We start from the raw sequence: 17,970 nt of genomic DNA, 5'->3' as shown, positions 1-17,970 counted from the left end.
AGTAAAAAATTCTCCACTGCCAACTTCATGCTTTTTAAGACAGAAGTGACGAACTTCATGACACCCATGGAGATGAACAATACAATTATGACTGCTGAATCCCACACAAATGCACTCTACAGGCACTTACACGAGGTGTCTGGTAGACATCCTGCTAGGGATATCAGTGATGGGTGGGATAAGAGTATCCAGTCTAGAGTGGATTGATGTTTGGTTCTCTTGTCTGTTCTTGTGGGGAGAAGTGATGAGTTTGGTTAGGCCATGTAGGTTAATATGGGAGAGTGGCTTATGACTGGAACAGTTTTGCCAGTCAGTATTAAGGTCTCCTAATACTATGCTTTCCTGGGGGAGGGAGTTAGATATCCATTCTAAGAGTTTTTCTGTAATGGGGATATTGTTGCCTGGAGGGATGTAGCACCCTATGACGTTGATGCGTTTATTATCATTAAGTTTTAGTTTTGTTAGAGTGAGTTCAACTTTATGAGGTCTAGGTTTGTTATGTCTACTTTCTCATGGATGATGTGAGATTTATACACTACAGCAACACCCCCCTTTTTTTACCTATTCTATCACTACGAATTATATTGTAACCTGGTGGAGTGATTTCATTGATCTGGTTGCCTGGTTTAAGCCAAGTCTCTGTTAGTATGACTATCTCAGGTTGATAAAAGGAGAGTAGTGCATGAAGGTCGTGGACTTTTAGTATACCTAACATTTAAATTTAAAATGAGGAGCATGGATTTGTCAGGGTGGAGTAGGGTATCGTTCAGGTTGAGGGTTGGGGCTCCTAGATTTTCAGGGCCTGGGTTTGGGTGTATATCACCACAGCTAATGAGTTAGGTTCTGAGGTAAAAATAGAGTTTGAGTAGTTTGCTTAGGGTCTTAAAGTTCTTTATAGTTGTTTGAGACTGTAGTGTGATGGCTGTGATCTGTGTGCATACTGGTGAATAAATAAGGTTTGGTAGTGATGTGGGATTAGTTGAGTAAAAGGGTGTGTTGTAGTTATGTCAGTGGAAGTAGTTTTTCTTGGTATATGGATAAAATTAAGTTGTTTTTGGTGGTTGGTGATAGAAGTTAGCAGTGGGAGTGTGGATACACCTAGGAGCAATAGTAAGAGGTGTATGTATGTATGTGGGTTTGGGTAGTTTGGGCATGGTTTGGTTGGGTTTGGTCATGAGTGAGAGATCTGCTTGGGATGGGGTGGGTGTGGTGGATGATGAGAGGTGTTGTTTGTGATTGTAAGGTAGTTAGATGGAAGACTGTGCTTTACAGGATGTGGAATAGTGGAAGAGAAGGAAATGGGTACCGGGGTGGGGCAGATTCAGTGATTGGTGGTTAGCATGATAGGCGTGGCTAAGTTCAGTTGAAATGTAGCACTAGTGGGGGCGGGTGGAAATAGGAAACAGGGAGGGGAGCGGAGTTAGCCCGAGTGCAGCGGGGCTAACACTAACTCCAATTATATCAATGGGCTTACTTGTTTCTTTTCTTTGTACACCAGATGTATCGTTCCACTTGTTTCTGTTTACACCAAATGTGTTTGTTTGGCTGTATTGTACTAGTTAAATTTACTTATATTAAAAGTCTGGGGAAGCTTCCTCACCACAAGCAGGCCAAAAGATAACTTTCAAAAGGGCGCCGCTCAAGGAGACCCACTAATATAGACTAGTTAATGTGCATGGGGGAGGAGAGAGTTAGAGGAGGGAGATACAAAATGGGGGAAGGTATAACCAGAAAAAGCCGGTAGAGATCTGGCCCGCCCCCTCACAGAAAACTGCAAAGAAAAGTAATCAGAATAAGAAGTGGAAGTCTTGGAGCTGTAATGTAAGTGTAAGCAAGGAAGAGGTCGAAGCAGGAAATTAGGAGTGTAAGCAGTTAGTTGCAGAAACACTACTTTAAGGCCTTGGTGTGCAAGTAATACAAAGGAAGGTAAATCTATCTGGGGACAAAATACACCAAGTAAATGGTACTTGCATTACTACAAGTATTCAGTTTGGAGGCAGATCTATTTGGGACAAGATACAGCAAGTATATTGTTAAGTTATTCCACCCAGTGGCCATAGACAAATCTATAGTTGCTTGGAGGGGGGCCTTGCAGGTGTGCATGCCGGCCAAAACAATGTTTAAAAAATAACTAGTAAAAGTAACAAATGTGCTGTAAAAGGAAATGTAAATAACCAGTCACAATGTTTAAAACATAACTGTTAAGTACCACATCTGCTAATAACAAGAACTGTAAATATCCAGTCATCTATGCAGAATTGTCTGGTAGGTATCCTTATTAAAAAGTGATGTTCTTTGTGGTTCACTGTTACAGTCATTACTGTAGGGTTCTTCCTGCTGGCAGCAGCCCTAGATCAGCCAGAGTCCCAAAATCGGGTCCGAAGTCGGCTGAAGTCGCTCCTGCCCTGACATCAGTGCGCCAGGGGTATAAAGACCTCAGCCGACGCCATTTTCCCCAGTCTTTCTTGCTGTGTGGTGCCCGCTGCAAAGCAGTTCACAAGTGCAGGTCAGCCGACTGACTCCTGTTTGTTTTTGGTGGCTTTTGAATTGAAGACTTCTTCTTTTGAGCTAAGTATGCCATTGGGGAAACCTTTTTCTTGCTCCAGTCCGATGTCAGAAAAAGTTAATAACTGTATTTCTTGTGGGAAGCAAATACCTCATAAGGATTTTCACTCTTACTGTATACCTTGCTTAGGTCCTGACCATGACGTAGCTAATTGTAGGTTTTGTGCTAAGTTTAATCAACGCACTATTAGGCGTAAGTACGATTTTGCCTTCCATTATTTTGGAAAAAAGATTTAATTACACTATGTCATTGGATTCTTATCCGGCTACTGCAGTGTATAAGAGACCTCCGAGGTCCAAAGTGGACGACTTTATTTAACCAGAGTCAGTTGCCGGTTCGGCTGTCATCAGTGAGGCACTTTTGCAGCCCCTGTTGTCCGCCACTTTAGAACCGGTTGCCTGTACCGACTCCCGTGAGGAGCCGATGGGGCCTTCAGACTTTTCAGGGATTGGACCTCCGGATATTGCTCCCTCAGATGGGTCCAGAGCCGCTGTACAGGCACCGGCTTCTGAGGGAGTTTTTAGGCCTATGCAGCTTCATGTACAGATGACTCCAGTTTTGCAGTCAAGGACAAAGGCAAAGACTAAGGCTCCGGCAAAGACAAAGCAGCATGCACAGGCACCTTCTGTTCAGGGCCCTAGACCTCAAAGACAGATGCTTAGAATGGCTGAAGACCTGTTAACTATGATCAGGGGTTCTCATCCCCCTCCTGACAAGAGACCTAGGCTAGAGCCAGATTATGATTCCTCAGATCAAGTTTCAATTTCTTCTGCTTCTTCTTCTGAGCAGGATTATTCCTTCCCTCCTTATGAGGATTCTGATGCTGAAGAATCCCTTCCTTCGGCCTCTCCTCCTGAGGATTATTCATTTGGGGAAACCTTGCATGACATGAGAGAGCATTTTCACTGGGAAGGGCAGGAATACTCTGAATCTAAGAAAAGGCTTAGGGATTTTCTTCTGCTTCCACAGCATAGACCCCTGGCTATTCCCCCTGTATTGGACATTGTGGATGATGTTTTTACAGAGGCATCTCTCTCTCCTGATTCTTTTCCTCGTGCTCCTGTCAAATCGGATAGGTATTATAGGGTTCCAGATTCCCACAAATATCTATTAAAGAATCCTTCAGCTGATCCAGAAACTATTTCTCAGGGCCCTAAGGGTGTTAAAGCAGCCTCTGCTAAGAATCCTATTCCCTCTGACCGAGAGTCCAGAGCCTTGGAAAGATGGGGCAAAAAAGTTTATACTTCTGCTACATTGTCTATTAGAGCTTTGAATTGTCAATTTCATATGTTAAAATATCAGCAATACCTTTTGTCTATGTTAAAGCAAAATATGTCTGCTGTTTCTAGTGGTGCAGACAATAAGGAATTACAGAATTTATTGCATGCTACTGAGCAGGTGGGTAAACATACCCTGCACTGTGGTTTTGATTCTTTGGAGGCTTCTTGCAGGGCTGCAGCAACTGGCGCAGTTATTAGAAGGCATGCTTGGTTAAAGGAGCAAAGTTTGCCTGAGCAGGTTAAAGCAAAGCTTTTAGATGCCCCTTTGCAACACAATGTTTTGTTTGGGGCCAAAGCTGAGGAAGTATTGAAGAAAATGGAAGACAAAGCCAAATCTATGCAGACGGTTAAAGATTTTCTACAGGTACAACCCCCTAGATTTAGCAGGAATTGGCCAGCTAAACCTTGGTCCTTTCTGAGCTGGGACAGACCTCAGAGGGGCAGATACAGGTGTTCCAGAGGTAGGGGTCAGGCACAGCCCCCTTTCAGAAATAAGCAGTGGAGTGCTCCCTCTCTCAAGGGAGGGGAAGATAGGTCACAACCTTACAGGAAACAGTCATTATGACTCTCCCTTACTAGCTCCAGGGGCATCCCTCCTAGATGCGCCTTTGGGAGGAAAAATCTCTCTTTTTTATCACAATTGGAGCTGCAGAACCCAAGACAAATGGGTTCTGGACATAATTTCAAAGGGTTACAGGTTTCATTTCCATACCTTGCCAAGATCAAACGGATGGCCAGATCTGCCAAAGCATCAATGGGCAGAGGCACAACGGCAAGTTCGGTCCCTCATGGATATGAGGGCCATAGGTTTGGTACCAGATTCAGAAATGGGGCAAGGGTTTTATTCAAGACTTTTCCTGGTTCCCAGGAAGGAAAACACATGGAGACCAATCCTGGACCTTTCCATATTGAACACCTTCCTAGAAATTCCAAAATTCAAGATGCTCACTCTGCAGCAGCTGCTGCCTATGCTGAGCAAGAGCGCTTGGATGGTGACTTTGGACTTGAAGGAGGCTTACCTGCATCTTCCCATACGGCAATAGTGTAGAAGGTACCTGAGATTCAAAGCGGGCTGGAGGCATTACCAGTTCTCTGTGCTGCCCTTTGGCTTATCTACTGCGCCCAGGGTCTTTACAAAGTGCCTGGCACCAGTAATGGCATTTTGCAGACAGAAGGAAATTCAAATATACCCTTATCTGGATGATTGTCTCATTCAAGCGGACGACAAGGAGACGTTACTTCAGCATCTAACATTTGTGCAGCATCTTCTCTTGTGCCTAGGGTTCATGGTGAGCCTAAAGAAATCAAACCTGGTGCCTATGCAGCAAATTACTTTCCTGGGTGCGCTTTTGAGCACTACAACCCATATGGCTTATTTGACTTCAGACAAAAAAGTGCAACTGGCTTCTTATTTAAAAAATCTGGCTTTAATGAGTCAGCTGTCTGCAAGAAAAGTTCTGCAGGCTCTGGGTTACATGGCATCCTGCATTCTGTTAATACCATATGCAAGGCTGCATATGTGGAAGATACAGTGGTACCTCAAGAGTGTATGGTCTCAGCATTGCCACAGTCTGGAAACAGTGATCGCAATTTTGCCTTGTCTCCGGCAGGAGTTTCTTTGGTGGGCCGAGGCCTGTCTCCAAAACAAGGGGAGGCCTTTCTGTCCCATTCCAGCCAATCAAGTCATAACGACAGATGCTTCGGATCATGCATGGGGAGCCCACATGCAAGGTAATGTCTTCAGGGTGCCTGGACAGAGGATCAAATGCATCTGCACATAAATTTGAAGGAGATGCTAGCTGTACAGAATGCCCTGACAGCCTTCAAAGATCTTATTCTACCGGGGCAATTACTGATAAAGACTGACAACACTATGGTGATGTGGTACATAAACAAGCATGGAGGCTCTCATTCTTACCCCCTGTGCAGTTTGGCCATGGCTCTGTGGAACACAGCACTAGCCAACAAGGTGGACTTACTAGCTCAATTCCTGCCAGGAAAGGACAACACTCTGGCGGACAGTCTAAGCAGAACTCCTTTGGATCCACAAGAATGGATGTTGGATGTTCGGATATTCAGGATGATAATGGAGGCGTGGGGGTGCCCGGACAAAGATCTTTTTGCATCTCCCCAAAACCATCAACTTCAAACGTTCTGCACGAGGACCTACCACAAGCTAGCATAGAAAGTGGATGCTCTTTTATTCAGCTGGAAGCACCTCTCAGTATATGCTTTTCCTCCTTTGCCTCTTCTTCCTTGGGTACTTCTGAAAATCAAACAGAACAGACTGCAAATGATTTTACTGGCTCCCAGCTGGCCCCGGCAATTCTGGTATTCCTCCCTGATGAACCCGGCTCAGGGTCCACCCTGGATTTTGCCACAACTTCCACATCTACTGTCTCAACAAGACGGCCAGATCTTGCACAGCCATGTCAAAACTCTGAATCTAGCAGCCTGGCGGATCCAGGGTCTTTAAACAGTTCTACCCTTACCAAACAGGTACTGGACATAATTCTTGAAGCTAGACGGCCCAGCACCAGGAAATCTTATGCAGGTAAATGGAAAAGATTTTGCTCCTGGATTCAGGCCCAGGGTTTTGATTCTGCAGTTCCAAACATTCCTCTGATTTTACAATACCTAACAGAGATGTTACATAAGAGCCTATCTTTTTCATCTATCAAAATTCATGCTTCTGCTATTTCTGCACATTACAATATGGCTCCCCCAATCTTTTCTCATCCGTTACTTAAGCAATATATGTGAGGGGCGAAGAATATAAGGTCTCCTTTAAGAGCACCAGTTCCCACTTGGGATCTCAACTTTGTTTTGGAAAAGTTAACTTTATCTCCTTTTGAACCTGCAGCTTCCACAGATTTAAAGTTTTTATCATGGAAAACTGCTTTTCTTTTAGCCATTGCCTCTGCCAGAAGAGTTTCAGAATTGCAAGCTCTCATGGCTGTAGAACCCTTTATTATTTTTCATCAGGACAGGGTGTCCCTGAGGACTAATCCCACCTTTATGCCTAAGGTGGTTTCAAAAGTAGCCTTGAATCAGACTATTCATTTGCCTACCTTTTATCCTAATCCTCAAAGTGAAGAGAAAAGTATTATGCATTCTTTAGATATGCACAGGCAGCCTCATTTTTACCTGGACAGGACCAAGATTTTCAGGAAATCGGACCAATTGTTTGTGGCTTATGCTTCTACCTCACAGGGGAGAGCAATCACTAAGCAGACTATTTCTAAGTGGATTGGCCACTGCATCAAGTTCTGTTACTCTCATCATGGTAAGCCTGTTCCTGTTAATGTCAGAACACATTCTACCAGGGCTACTGCCACTTCGGCAGCTTTTCTCAGTGGAGTTCCTACCAAGGAGATCTTAGAAGCTGCAACTTGGAGTTCTGTGCATACTTTTTCTAAGCACTACAATCTCCCTCTCTATTCTAAATCTAGGGCAGGTTTTGCCTCTGCAGTCCTGCAGGGTTTTGTGGCCACCCCTTCTGTTCCTTCTCCATCCACCCTTTCTTAGCTTTGGGATTCAGCCCTACAGTAATGACTGTAACAGTGAACAACGAAGAACATAGTACAGTTGTCTACTCTTACCATAAATGTAGATGTTCGAGTATGTTCACTGTGACAGTCTGGGTTACCCTCCTTCCTGTCCCCTCTTTTGTTGTTCTTTGAGTGCTGTCTGTGTCTCCTTGACATTTCTTTTTTCTCTGAGGTGGTATTTTTGCTGGTGATATTTGGGAAGGTTCTGGTTTATGTTTGCTTATTCTTTTTGATTAAGCTTTTGGCCTTTATTTTTGGGCACCTGACATCTGGGGCAAGAAAAACTGGGGAAAATGGTGTCGGCTGAGGTCTTTATACCCCTGGTGCACTGACGTCCTGGCAGGAGCGACTTCAGCCGACGTCAGACCCGACTTTGGGACTCTGGCCGATCTAGGGCTGCTGCCAGCAGGAAGAACCCTACAGTAATGACTGTAACAGTGAACATACTCGAACATCTACATTTATGGCAAGAGTACACAACTGTACTTTATTCTTGGCTTGCAATAACTGTAGGGAGAAACCAGACCGTAGCAGTGGTTTTATCTGGCAATGTTGCAGTTGCTGGGGGGGGGGGGGGGTTGCGATGATGCAGGTAGACCAAGTGTGCTATGCAGACTTGTCTGGTAGGTATCCTTATTAAAAAGTGTTATTCTTGGCTTGCAATAACTAAAAGGACAAACTGTAGCAGTTGTGTGGGTGTGGGTTGCTGTGTTTGTGGAAGGTGGAGATGTGCCTTTGTAAGTGTGGTGCGAATGTTATGCATTATGAAATGGAGAAATTAAGAGTAAAATTTTGCTCAGTGAAGTCCCTAGCAATTTCATCACTGCTTGATTCAGACATATACATTCCCTTGTGTATGTTAGTACTATGAGTGCATTGTTTTGGAGTGTGGTATCACTGCTACAGCTGCTGGTACTCTTTCAATAAAAGTATATGCTTCTCCAGGAGTCTGTTGCTGAGAGGATGAGAAACACACTACAAGTATACAACTAAGACAAACTACATAAAGCAATAGTAAGAAAGTACTAGGTCACATCAGAGGCTTGGGAGGTCATTGTTAAGAAACTGAGAATTGTTGTAAAATTTATCATTAAATACCATAAGTTCAGGTTATACTATAAGATAATAACTATGTAAAGATAACCATGTCAGCAGCCAAAATGCATTACAAGTTGAATATTTTACTGTGCACATTTTAAAAAATGGATAGACTAGCCTAAACTCTGGACTGATGAGTGTGCTTTTTTTTATTATTCTTGGGAATTGCCATTCAGAAGTGAAGAGACATACAAGGGAACAGTTTTAGTGGCACACCAGGCTATTTTTTTTATTTCTATTGTCATGCAAAGCTGACTAAATAGTTGAATCTAGCAATGCTGGAAATGTGAGACTGTAGCCCACTGAAGGATGGGAGATGGGAGGAGTAACCTGGCCAGGAACTGAAACTTGCAAAACTGCTCCTTGTGAAAAGTCTTTTTTATCTCAGTAATTTGTTGACACTTTTGCAAGTTTCTTTCAGTGAATGTGTAGTACATCAGTAGGAACAACATTTGTAAAACTCAGCGCATACCAGTCAATGACACATGAGCTGCAGACTCTCAAACTTGGGAGTTTTTTTTCAGGAGTTCCATTGTAAGTGAATGGAAGTCTAGTCTGACAACAAATGGTAGGGCTATTTGTCCTCACAGTCTGCATTATAGGACAGATTTAATAATTCAGCAGAACGGCAGTTCTAAAACTCCAATAAACAAACAAAAAGAACGCCTTGGACCACGGTCTTCTCCTCTATAGTGTCAACACCAAAATCACTGAGCGCCAGTGATTTTGGTGTTGACACTATAGAGGAGAAGACCGTGGTCCAAGGCGTTCTTTTTGTTTGTTTATAGGACAGATTTAGCTTTCCAAAGGAATCACCATGTCTGCCCCCATGAGGGCAGACAAGAGTAAAAACAAAATAAAATTAGGAATGAGTACTTATTTTGCTGAAGGCAGCTTTGGGAGGTGTAGTAAATCATGGCAAGATAAAAAATATATGTTTTCTTCATCATTTGCCCGTAGTGGTCCTTTAAGCCTAGCCATGTATTCCAAATGTCTGACAAGTTTTGACACCCTTGATAAGTGTAAGCCTGGGAGATGAACCATTTACAGGTTACCTGTGTCCATTAGAGACATAGGTGCCAAACCAGGGTGAATTTATGGTTTCCCATCCAATTGTCCAAGTTGCACTTGAATTGGGTTAGGGAGGAACTCTGCTTCACAAGGATGGTGAGCCTGTTCCATAGACATGGTAGTCTCTGGGATACATACCTATCTCTCCAGCAGGTCCTATTTATATCATAGGCAAGGTTTAAGTCTTTGGAATGGGTAATTCTGGTGCTGTTTGTTTTGAGGATATGCAGGAGGACCATCAGAGTGGGGTCTGACAATGCCCTCTATGCCAGGCATAGATCTCCCCTCAAAAGCCTGTAGGAGACAGAATACAGGGATAGAGCTTTAAAGCGGTCTGCATAGGACAGTTTACTTATGCCCTGTATTCTTTAGTGAGGAACCTCTGTGGACATTCCAATTGTTGGATATGCCTGGTTAGGTACATGCCAAAGGGGGCACTGTACTCAATGATAGGTCTGATGAATGCCGAATACAGTGGAACAATGACTTCCTTGGACTTAGATGCCATACCTTTATTTCTAAGTTGCGCACCACTGTAGACACATGATGTCAAAGGCTTTGATTACTATCTATGTGTGCCCCTAAGTCCCTGACTACTGGAACAACTCTAAGTGGTGTGTCATCAATATGATAGTTACCAGTGATGGATGACTTCCAAAAGGATGCTATTATGCATTTCTTGGCATATAGTTTTAGTCCATGGCTCTGACACCAGTTGTTTGTCTGTGTTAGCCCCTCCTTGAGAACATTTGCATCAGTGTGAGATTCAATGACAGCTCCAAAATTGCAGTTATCTGCAAATTTAGACAGCTAGAGACAAGTGACATTGGCCTTAACTTATGAGAAGTAAATGCCAAAAAGGAGCAGATTTTGAGTCTTTTAAACAAATCTGGACAACTATTTGAAAGAAAAATCAAGTGTTATGTTATTTTCTTTGATTTCTTCCTATCAGATGTTTTATTGAATGAGCCATTCAAAAGGGAACTCTCAAGACAAATTGGAGAAAAAGGAACTACATTCTATAATGGATACTATTTCTGTTAATTCTGATAAACTTGAGATCAAAATGGACAATATAAAAGAAGATTCAAAGAAACAAACAGAAATGTTAAAACAGATTACAAAACAACAATCTGTTCAGATCCCAGCAATAGAAGACACATTAAATGACCTGGATAGCAGAATGGCTATAGGACCTAGAAAGTAGCTCTACATTAAATAATATTAAGATATATGGAATATCAGAAAAGAAAGAAGGAGATAATATGTTACCATTTTTAACTAACTGGACGTCTAAAATTCTAAATCTACCAGAAGCTCTCTCTTTTGGTATTGACAGACTGCATAGATCTCTTTTGACTTCTTCTTTAAGGAAAAAAACCCTCTGGTCTCCAGATCTATTATTATAAAATTTCTCTCCAGCCAAGACAAGGACCTGGTACTGAAGACTGCTTGGACTAATTCTCAGATAAAAATAAATAACAACACTATCTGATCTGACAGTGACTATACTGCATTCATTATGACAAAAAGGAAAGCATGTATTCCATTCGTAAAAGAATTAATGAAACTAATCATTAAAGCAGAAGGCCAGAAAACTTTTAATTCTCTAGAAGATGCAGTGGACTTTTCTCAGAAAAAGAAACTTTTTGATCAATCAGAAAATATGGAGTGGACCCTTGTCAGCTTAAACAGACTAGTAGCAATAAATGGCTGGTCTTTGAAGGACAACAAAATAGTAAAAAAAATATGAAAGAAAAGTAATATTGTTCTCATTTGCTGTTTTACCTAAATAGCTTTCTCACAGGTATTCAATTTTGTCTTCTATTATTATTTTATTTTAATTCTCTCTAACATTATTTTCAAATGAAGAGAGTAGTGTGTATGTTGTGGGAGTGTATGGAGAGTATCTGAGATAGTGTGTATATATTTTAATATTACTATTACTTATTAAGTCTCTTCGCTATTTTATTTAAATCCTCTCAAACATTATTTTCTAATATAGAGTAGTATATATGCATGTGTGTGGTGGTGTATATTAATATGTTTAACTAATCCACATAATTTATGTCTACTTTCTATACATAATTTCAGGTAATCTTTTTTTAGTCTCTCTAGTGAATGTGGTTGTATGTGATAAGCTTTATCTATGTGCAGTTGGTGTTGTGTTGAGTAGCTTTGACTGCATAAAAATTAGTTATATACATTACTTCACTTTCTTTTAATAGGTTTAACTTGTGTGGTGTTTATTCATTGCTTGAGCTCTTATTCAAAGAATTAGAGATGCTATTGACTGTTTTTTTTACTGTAACAGCTTTTTTCAGTCCCTTTTTCCACCACCTAGTATTAGTTAAATTGCTTTAGAATTTTTTTTCACATACCTCAAGCTGTTTTTCTACTTATAACAGTCTAGATTCCATGTTCAATCTGTCTGTGCTGCAGGAAATGTATTTTCAACTTTAACCCTTATTTAAAGAAAGTGAATTTTTTGAATGTTAAATCAAGCAGCAGAAACACAAACATAGAACATTTAAAATTAATCTGGTAAGAAGAAAAGGAAAGATGAATGCAGTGGGAAGAAGAAAAAGAAGACACCTGTAGATTTAAAGACACCTGGTACTAATCTCTGTTAGTGACATCTTGTAGTGATCCTAATTACAGTTCAGTGAAGGTTGCATCCCTTTATATAAGTACAGTGTAAATATAATATACGCATGCAGCAGAGCATCACAGTACAAAGGAATATGTCATTTATAATGATGAAAATGCTTGTTAAACAATATTACTAGTTTTAATGTGTCATAAAAGAAGCTGAAAAAACTAATACAACTTTAATTATAATGAATTAGACAGTTACTGCTATGCAGAATACTTCTGATAAACAAAGTAGCACCTAAATCAGTAATGATATTTCCTCTACACTTCATCTGGTTCTGTAACATGCTACCTGTTACATTGTACATAAAAATATTTACACACTGTCAGAATGGATTTTTAATTATTCAGTCTAAACATTTCAGGACTCTGCAGTGTGAGTCCTGATATTTAAAAATGTTACTTTCCTTAACAGATCTGTTATTGTCACTGACCAAATGTATAATTCCATACCCACATTTAATTTATGCAAGTATAAACCACAACCGGGAAAAGCCGAAAGACACAACAACATAAACCATTAACTTCTTTGCTAGCTATGTCTTATATTTCTGACATTTTCTAACATTGTTCAAGGGCTATCTGTTATTTTCTACCTGGGCACCCTCAGAATACAGATTCTTAACAAGAATAGATAGTTTCATTAAGTAAGATCTAGTAAGCAAAATACCCAATCTGCTTCTTTCAACAGACAGTGGCACAGCTAAAGGTTTAATCTCATTATAAAATTATAACAAACACATAGACCATGGGTGGTAGTTAAGCATCAAGACTGTTGGTGGAATACCGAATATTTATAGATGCATAGCATGAATGAAGCAGATAGCATAGTAAACAGAGAATGACATGTGTCATACATAACATCTGGCAGTGTATTAAAATATTGTTAAAGACAGTTAATCATCCAAAAGTCGCTTAGATACAGATTAAGCATCTGTACTTGAGTAAATTTTGCTATATTGCAATTGTATATACATAAGGACATCCACATGCAAAAACACACTCACATTGAAATGCATGTTTATGCAGACCACACTTGCCTATCCATAACTAAGGAATCTACAGATGTTTTCACGCAATGTATAACCAACTGCCTACAAAAACTAAATACCCCCATAATCCTTTGGTATTATTTCAGTATACAGTTATCCCAATACTTTCCTTGAAATGCAATTGTGAAATCTAACATCTGATGTGATAACCAAAAGAGCTGTGCAGTGCAGCAAAACTGTTAGGTTAAACACAGGGAACACTTCATTACTAAAATGCGAATATAAACAGGCATGCAGGAAGCTAGCATATCTTCTATGGGATAACATATGGTTCACACCTCTGCACACTGTTGCTATAAAATTGTTTTTTATACAAAATGATTTTTACAGATATTTGGAAACTATTAACAGTGATTATAAACTTGCTCTGAGAGAAATATATTTATTTGACTTCTATGCAGATATTAATTTGCATATAACAGCATCTGTATATATTACTGCACTTGTATTTTAATATAAGCTGTGGGCTTTTGTGCTATATGAAACAGGTTAGAGAAGAAGATGCTTAAAACACCTCAATCTGCTCAACATCTGTTGCCTCAATTACTCAGTTACCTCACTAATTATTGGAAAATAACATTAATGAGCACATTTAACTCTTCAAAATAGTCTGCATTTGTTAGTTAAATATGTAATTTTATTTTATACTAAACTGACTTTTAAATCATTTCAAGCATTTTTCATCTCCCATTAGTATGATGAATACAAAAACTTGATCCACACATTTCAGAATATGGCAATAAAAAGTATTATAACAAATTTTTAAGTACATGATACTTAAAAAAATAATCATAAAGGAGTGCTTCCTGTACAGAAGTTAGATGTTAAATCTATATTTGAAGTACAAGGTACTGATAGTAACATACATACATTAATAATACAAACAAACTTTCACTTAAACCACTCATGTATTTGTATATTTACTCTCCTGCATAGATACAAAGATCAAGTAAACTTTGTCATTTAGGAAACACAAGTGCTACCTAAATGAAATTTTGAGTGTCAGCTCTTTTACAGGAGAAAACAAACACAAAAACACAGAAGTGCTAGATATTAAAGCATAAACAATAACTATAATACAAAAGTAAATATCAAGGTAGATGTCGCACATGCTTGTACACTACTTATATACACTGGACAACACTGGCTATTAGATGATTAACACATGAAAAGAAATGTACACTATACACAGAGGTGAGATTGGGTGATAATGCACATAAGGAAGTGTCTGGAAGTGATTAGAATATATCATATTCACTCTTTTAACTGTTAATATGCATACAAGCATCTACTCATAATTTACACATACACACAGTTATATGTATGCACATCCATGTAAATATATTATGCATATATAAGCACATATAATATATACAAATATGTAATTTTAAATTGGAATACCTTTTAATTATTAAATGAGTTTTAAACATGTTATAACATGTGATCTTGATATATAATGGTGTTATGATGTCTATAGGTTAATGTGTTATAGGTTTTGTCAGTTTTATTGATTTCCTCCATATAGATGCCGAAATACTAAGCTATTAATAGTATTTTCTACAGTAGGATTAATTAGAAGAAATGACTATATAAAATGGCTTGATCAAAAGGAGAAATTTGAAATCCACTATTTCTGTGATATTTCTGATATATTCAGAAATACACAATATCATTCTTTATTATTAACATTTTCAACTTTAAATGTATATGGTCTTAAATATTAATATTTCTCAAATTAATATGTTATATTGTTTTTCCTTTTAACATGACTTGAGTATACTCTAAATAGTTTTAATTAATAACATTGTTTTAAATTAAGAAGCAGTAGCAACTGTTTAGCTTGGTGACATTGAGATGGGTTGGTTGGTGTGTGATTTGTATCATTATATTATCAAATCAGAGAATTTTCATTCCATGATGAGAGGTTTGACCGTATATAAGTTTGATATTTTGCTTTTTTTTGTATCTGTCCATAACAACAGTTATTAGTACTTTTTTTGTATCTGTCCATGACAACAATTGTTAGTACTTGGTTATTATATTTTAAGCTAAATTATCTTAAATCAGTGCATTTACATATTCTTATGAATGTCAACATATAATTGCCTCTCATTAAACATCAATGGAGTTAACATTTCACTGAAAGGAGTAACTTAAACAAATATTTAAAACTGCATAAAGCTCACATAATTTTTCTTACAAGAAACACATTTATCTGAAGCTGTAGCTAGACTGATTTTAAATGATTATTCAAATCTTGTGAGCTCTTACTTTAAATCAAAAAGGAGAAACACTCTTATTCTTTGAAGAAATTCATCACCTATGCCTAAAATAGTAAATACCTACTCATACCTAACAGTAGTAGAAACTGACAGAAAACCTTATACTTTTGTGAATTCTTACTAAAAAAAATAAATCAGAAATATCTTGATGTACTTCACCATATAATATCAATAAACCTGGACAAATTAAGATTAAAAATATACTCAATAAACCCAAACAGCTTACACAGGTCGGTTGCTAGGTCTAAGGAAAAAGTAAACACTAATCATATTAAAGAAATAATTTCCAAACAAGGGGATAAAAGTAAAAAAAGTGACTGATTTAAAAGACCTACTAGACTGCTTTAGGAAATATTATGAAGAAATGAATAACAAAGAGACAGACTTAGAAATCAAAAATATAACCAATGACTTTTTGAAAGACAGCATAAGGTTTAAATTAAAACAAAAATGATGTCATTCTCTTTTAAGGAGTTAAAGGATCAGATTTATAATCTCAAACCAAAAAGCCCCTGGTTTTGGTACACTCCCAGAATTATACAAATTATACCCAGAGAATATTTTAAATATCCTATTAAAAGTTTTTGAAAAAGTTAAACATATGTCAGCCATCTCCCTTCCTGGAAATATTCTGCAATGTCTCCTATCATGAAACCAAATAAAGATTCTAACTTATGTTCTTCTTGCCATCCTATTTCATTATTAACTGTTGGTTATAAAATATTTATGTTTATTCTTACAAAAAGATCAAACCTTATTATGCCAGGATTAATAAATGATGACCAGACTGGTTTTATACTACATAGAAAGGTTCAGGATAACATAATTAGGCTTAATACTTTAATAGATCTGGCTAATAAAAACAAAAAAGAACTAACTATAGTATGTCTAGGTATAAATAAGTCTTTTGGTTCTATTAGTTGGAATCATTTGTTCAAAGCTCTTAAACAATATGAATTTTCCCTAGATGTTATAAATCTTATAACTAATATATATAGTAACTCATTCTCTTTTATTAAATCTGGCTCTTTTCTTTCTACTTTTTCAAAATATTAAAAGGTATAAAACAGGGTTGTCACTTGTAACCTCTATTATTTTCCTGAAGCAATTTAACCTTTCACAAACTTTATTAGTTCTAACAGCAAAGTTCAGGGATTCTCAATAGATAAAAGTTATTCCTGCAAAATTAAATTATTTGCAAATGACATTTTAATAACAAGTGGTGATGTTGAAGCTTCAGTAGAAAATTTAACTAAGTATATTAATTACTTTGAAAAAAGATGTCATGTTTAATGTTTAACCCTGATAAAACAGAAATGTACTTATTAATAAAAAAGATGAGAATTATCTAAGAAACTATATGAATTTTATTTGGGACAATTCACAAATCAATTATCTTGGAATTATAATTATATCTACTGTAAAAGATTCAACAGCAGTAAATTATAGTAATTTAATAGACACTGTTACTGAATTAATTATTAACTGGAACTTTTTTTGCAATGGAAGATAGATCGACTTTAATAAAAATGATATTCCTACCCAAAATACTTTTCTATCTACAATCACTAATTATTCTTCCTCCTAAAAATTCTTTAATAAATTAATTTCTATGCTTGTTAATTTTCTCTGGCTCCCCATTAAACTAAGCATATCCTTTGACTGGCATGTTTAGAGTTGGCAAGAAGGTTGATTATGTCTTCCAAATGTTGGCTTATATGCCAAATCCATAATTCTGAATGCAACAGCTCTGTGGTTAAATTCCTCTTACCATTCTACTTAGAAATCCATTCATGAAAGATTAATAAATAATAACAGCTATGTTGTAGAATCTTTCTCTAAATTTGGAATTAATATATTTTACTGGAGCTTGAAAGACTTATGTTTAAACAAAATGAAAAAAAATACTATTCATCTCCATTCACTGATTACATCCTTATAAATTTTGAAAGATTTGTGAATTCTAATTATATAGTTAAAGATGTATTGTTTTTATTGTTTCTTATATCAAATACTGTGGGTTGTTAGGGAATTTTTAATATAAACAAAATGCTAGATTTTAGAGATGCAAATTGGCATCATATCTTAATTGTAAATAAATCACATAATACAGATTATCTTCTTGCAAGACATTCGGACAGATTCATGAATCTCCATGCAAGAATAAGCTTATTCTTGCACTGCGAAGTCTGTGTAGAGCAGTAGCGCACCTTGCATATTAATGAAGGCATGCTGCTCAGCTCTTACACGGACACGGGTCTGTGTGCGAGTGCAGGGGGTGTGTCTGAGAGCAGTGCTTTCACAATACACCCCCCTGCACTCCAAAATTGCCATATGGCAATTTAAATAGAGCAAGATTGCTCATTACACCTCCCAACCCATCAGGGTAAAAAATCTGGACAAAGCCATAAGGGA

The 17,970-nt window shown here is 37.8% G+C and overlaps 1 protein-coding gene across 1 annotated transcript in view; it reads right to left on the bottom strand.

Moving 5' to 3' along the window:
* PDE2A (phosphodiesterase 2A) overlaps positions 1 to 17,970 on the bottom strand; it is a 1,720,394-nt gene that overhangs the window by 969,542 nt on the left and 732,882 nt on the right. The gene's annotated exons all lie outside the window — the stretch shown is intronic.

Source organism: Protopterus annectens, chromosome 5.part1, assembly GCF_019279795.1.
Source record: "Protopterus annectens isolate FY-2018-M chromosome 5.part1, PAN1.0, whole genome shotgun sequence".
NCBI classification, from domain to species: domain Eukaryota; kingdom Metazoa; phylum Chordata; order Ceratodontiformes; family Protopteridae; genus Protopterus; species Protopterus annectens.
This window is presented reverse-complemented; position numbering and strand designations above follow the sequence as displayed.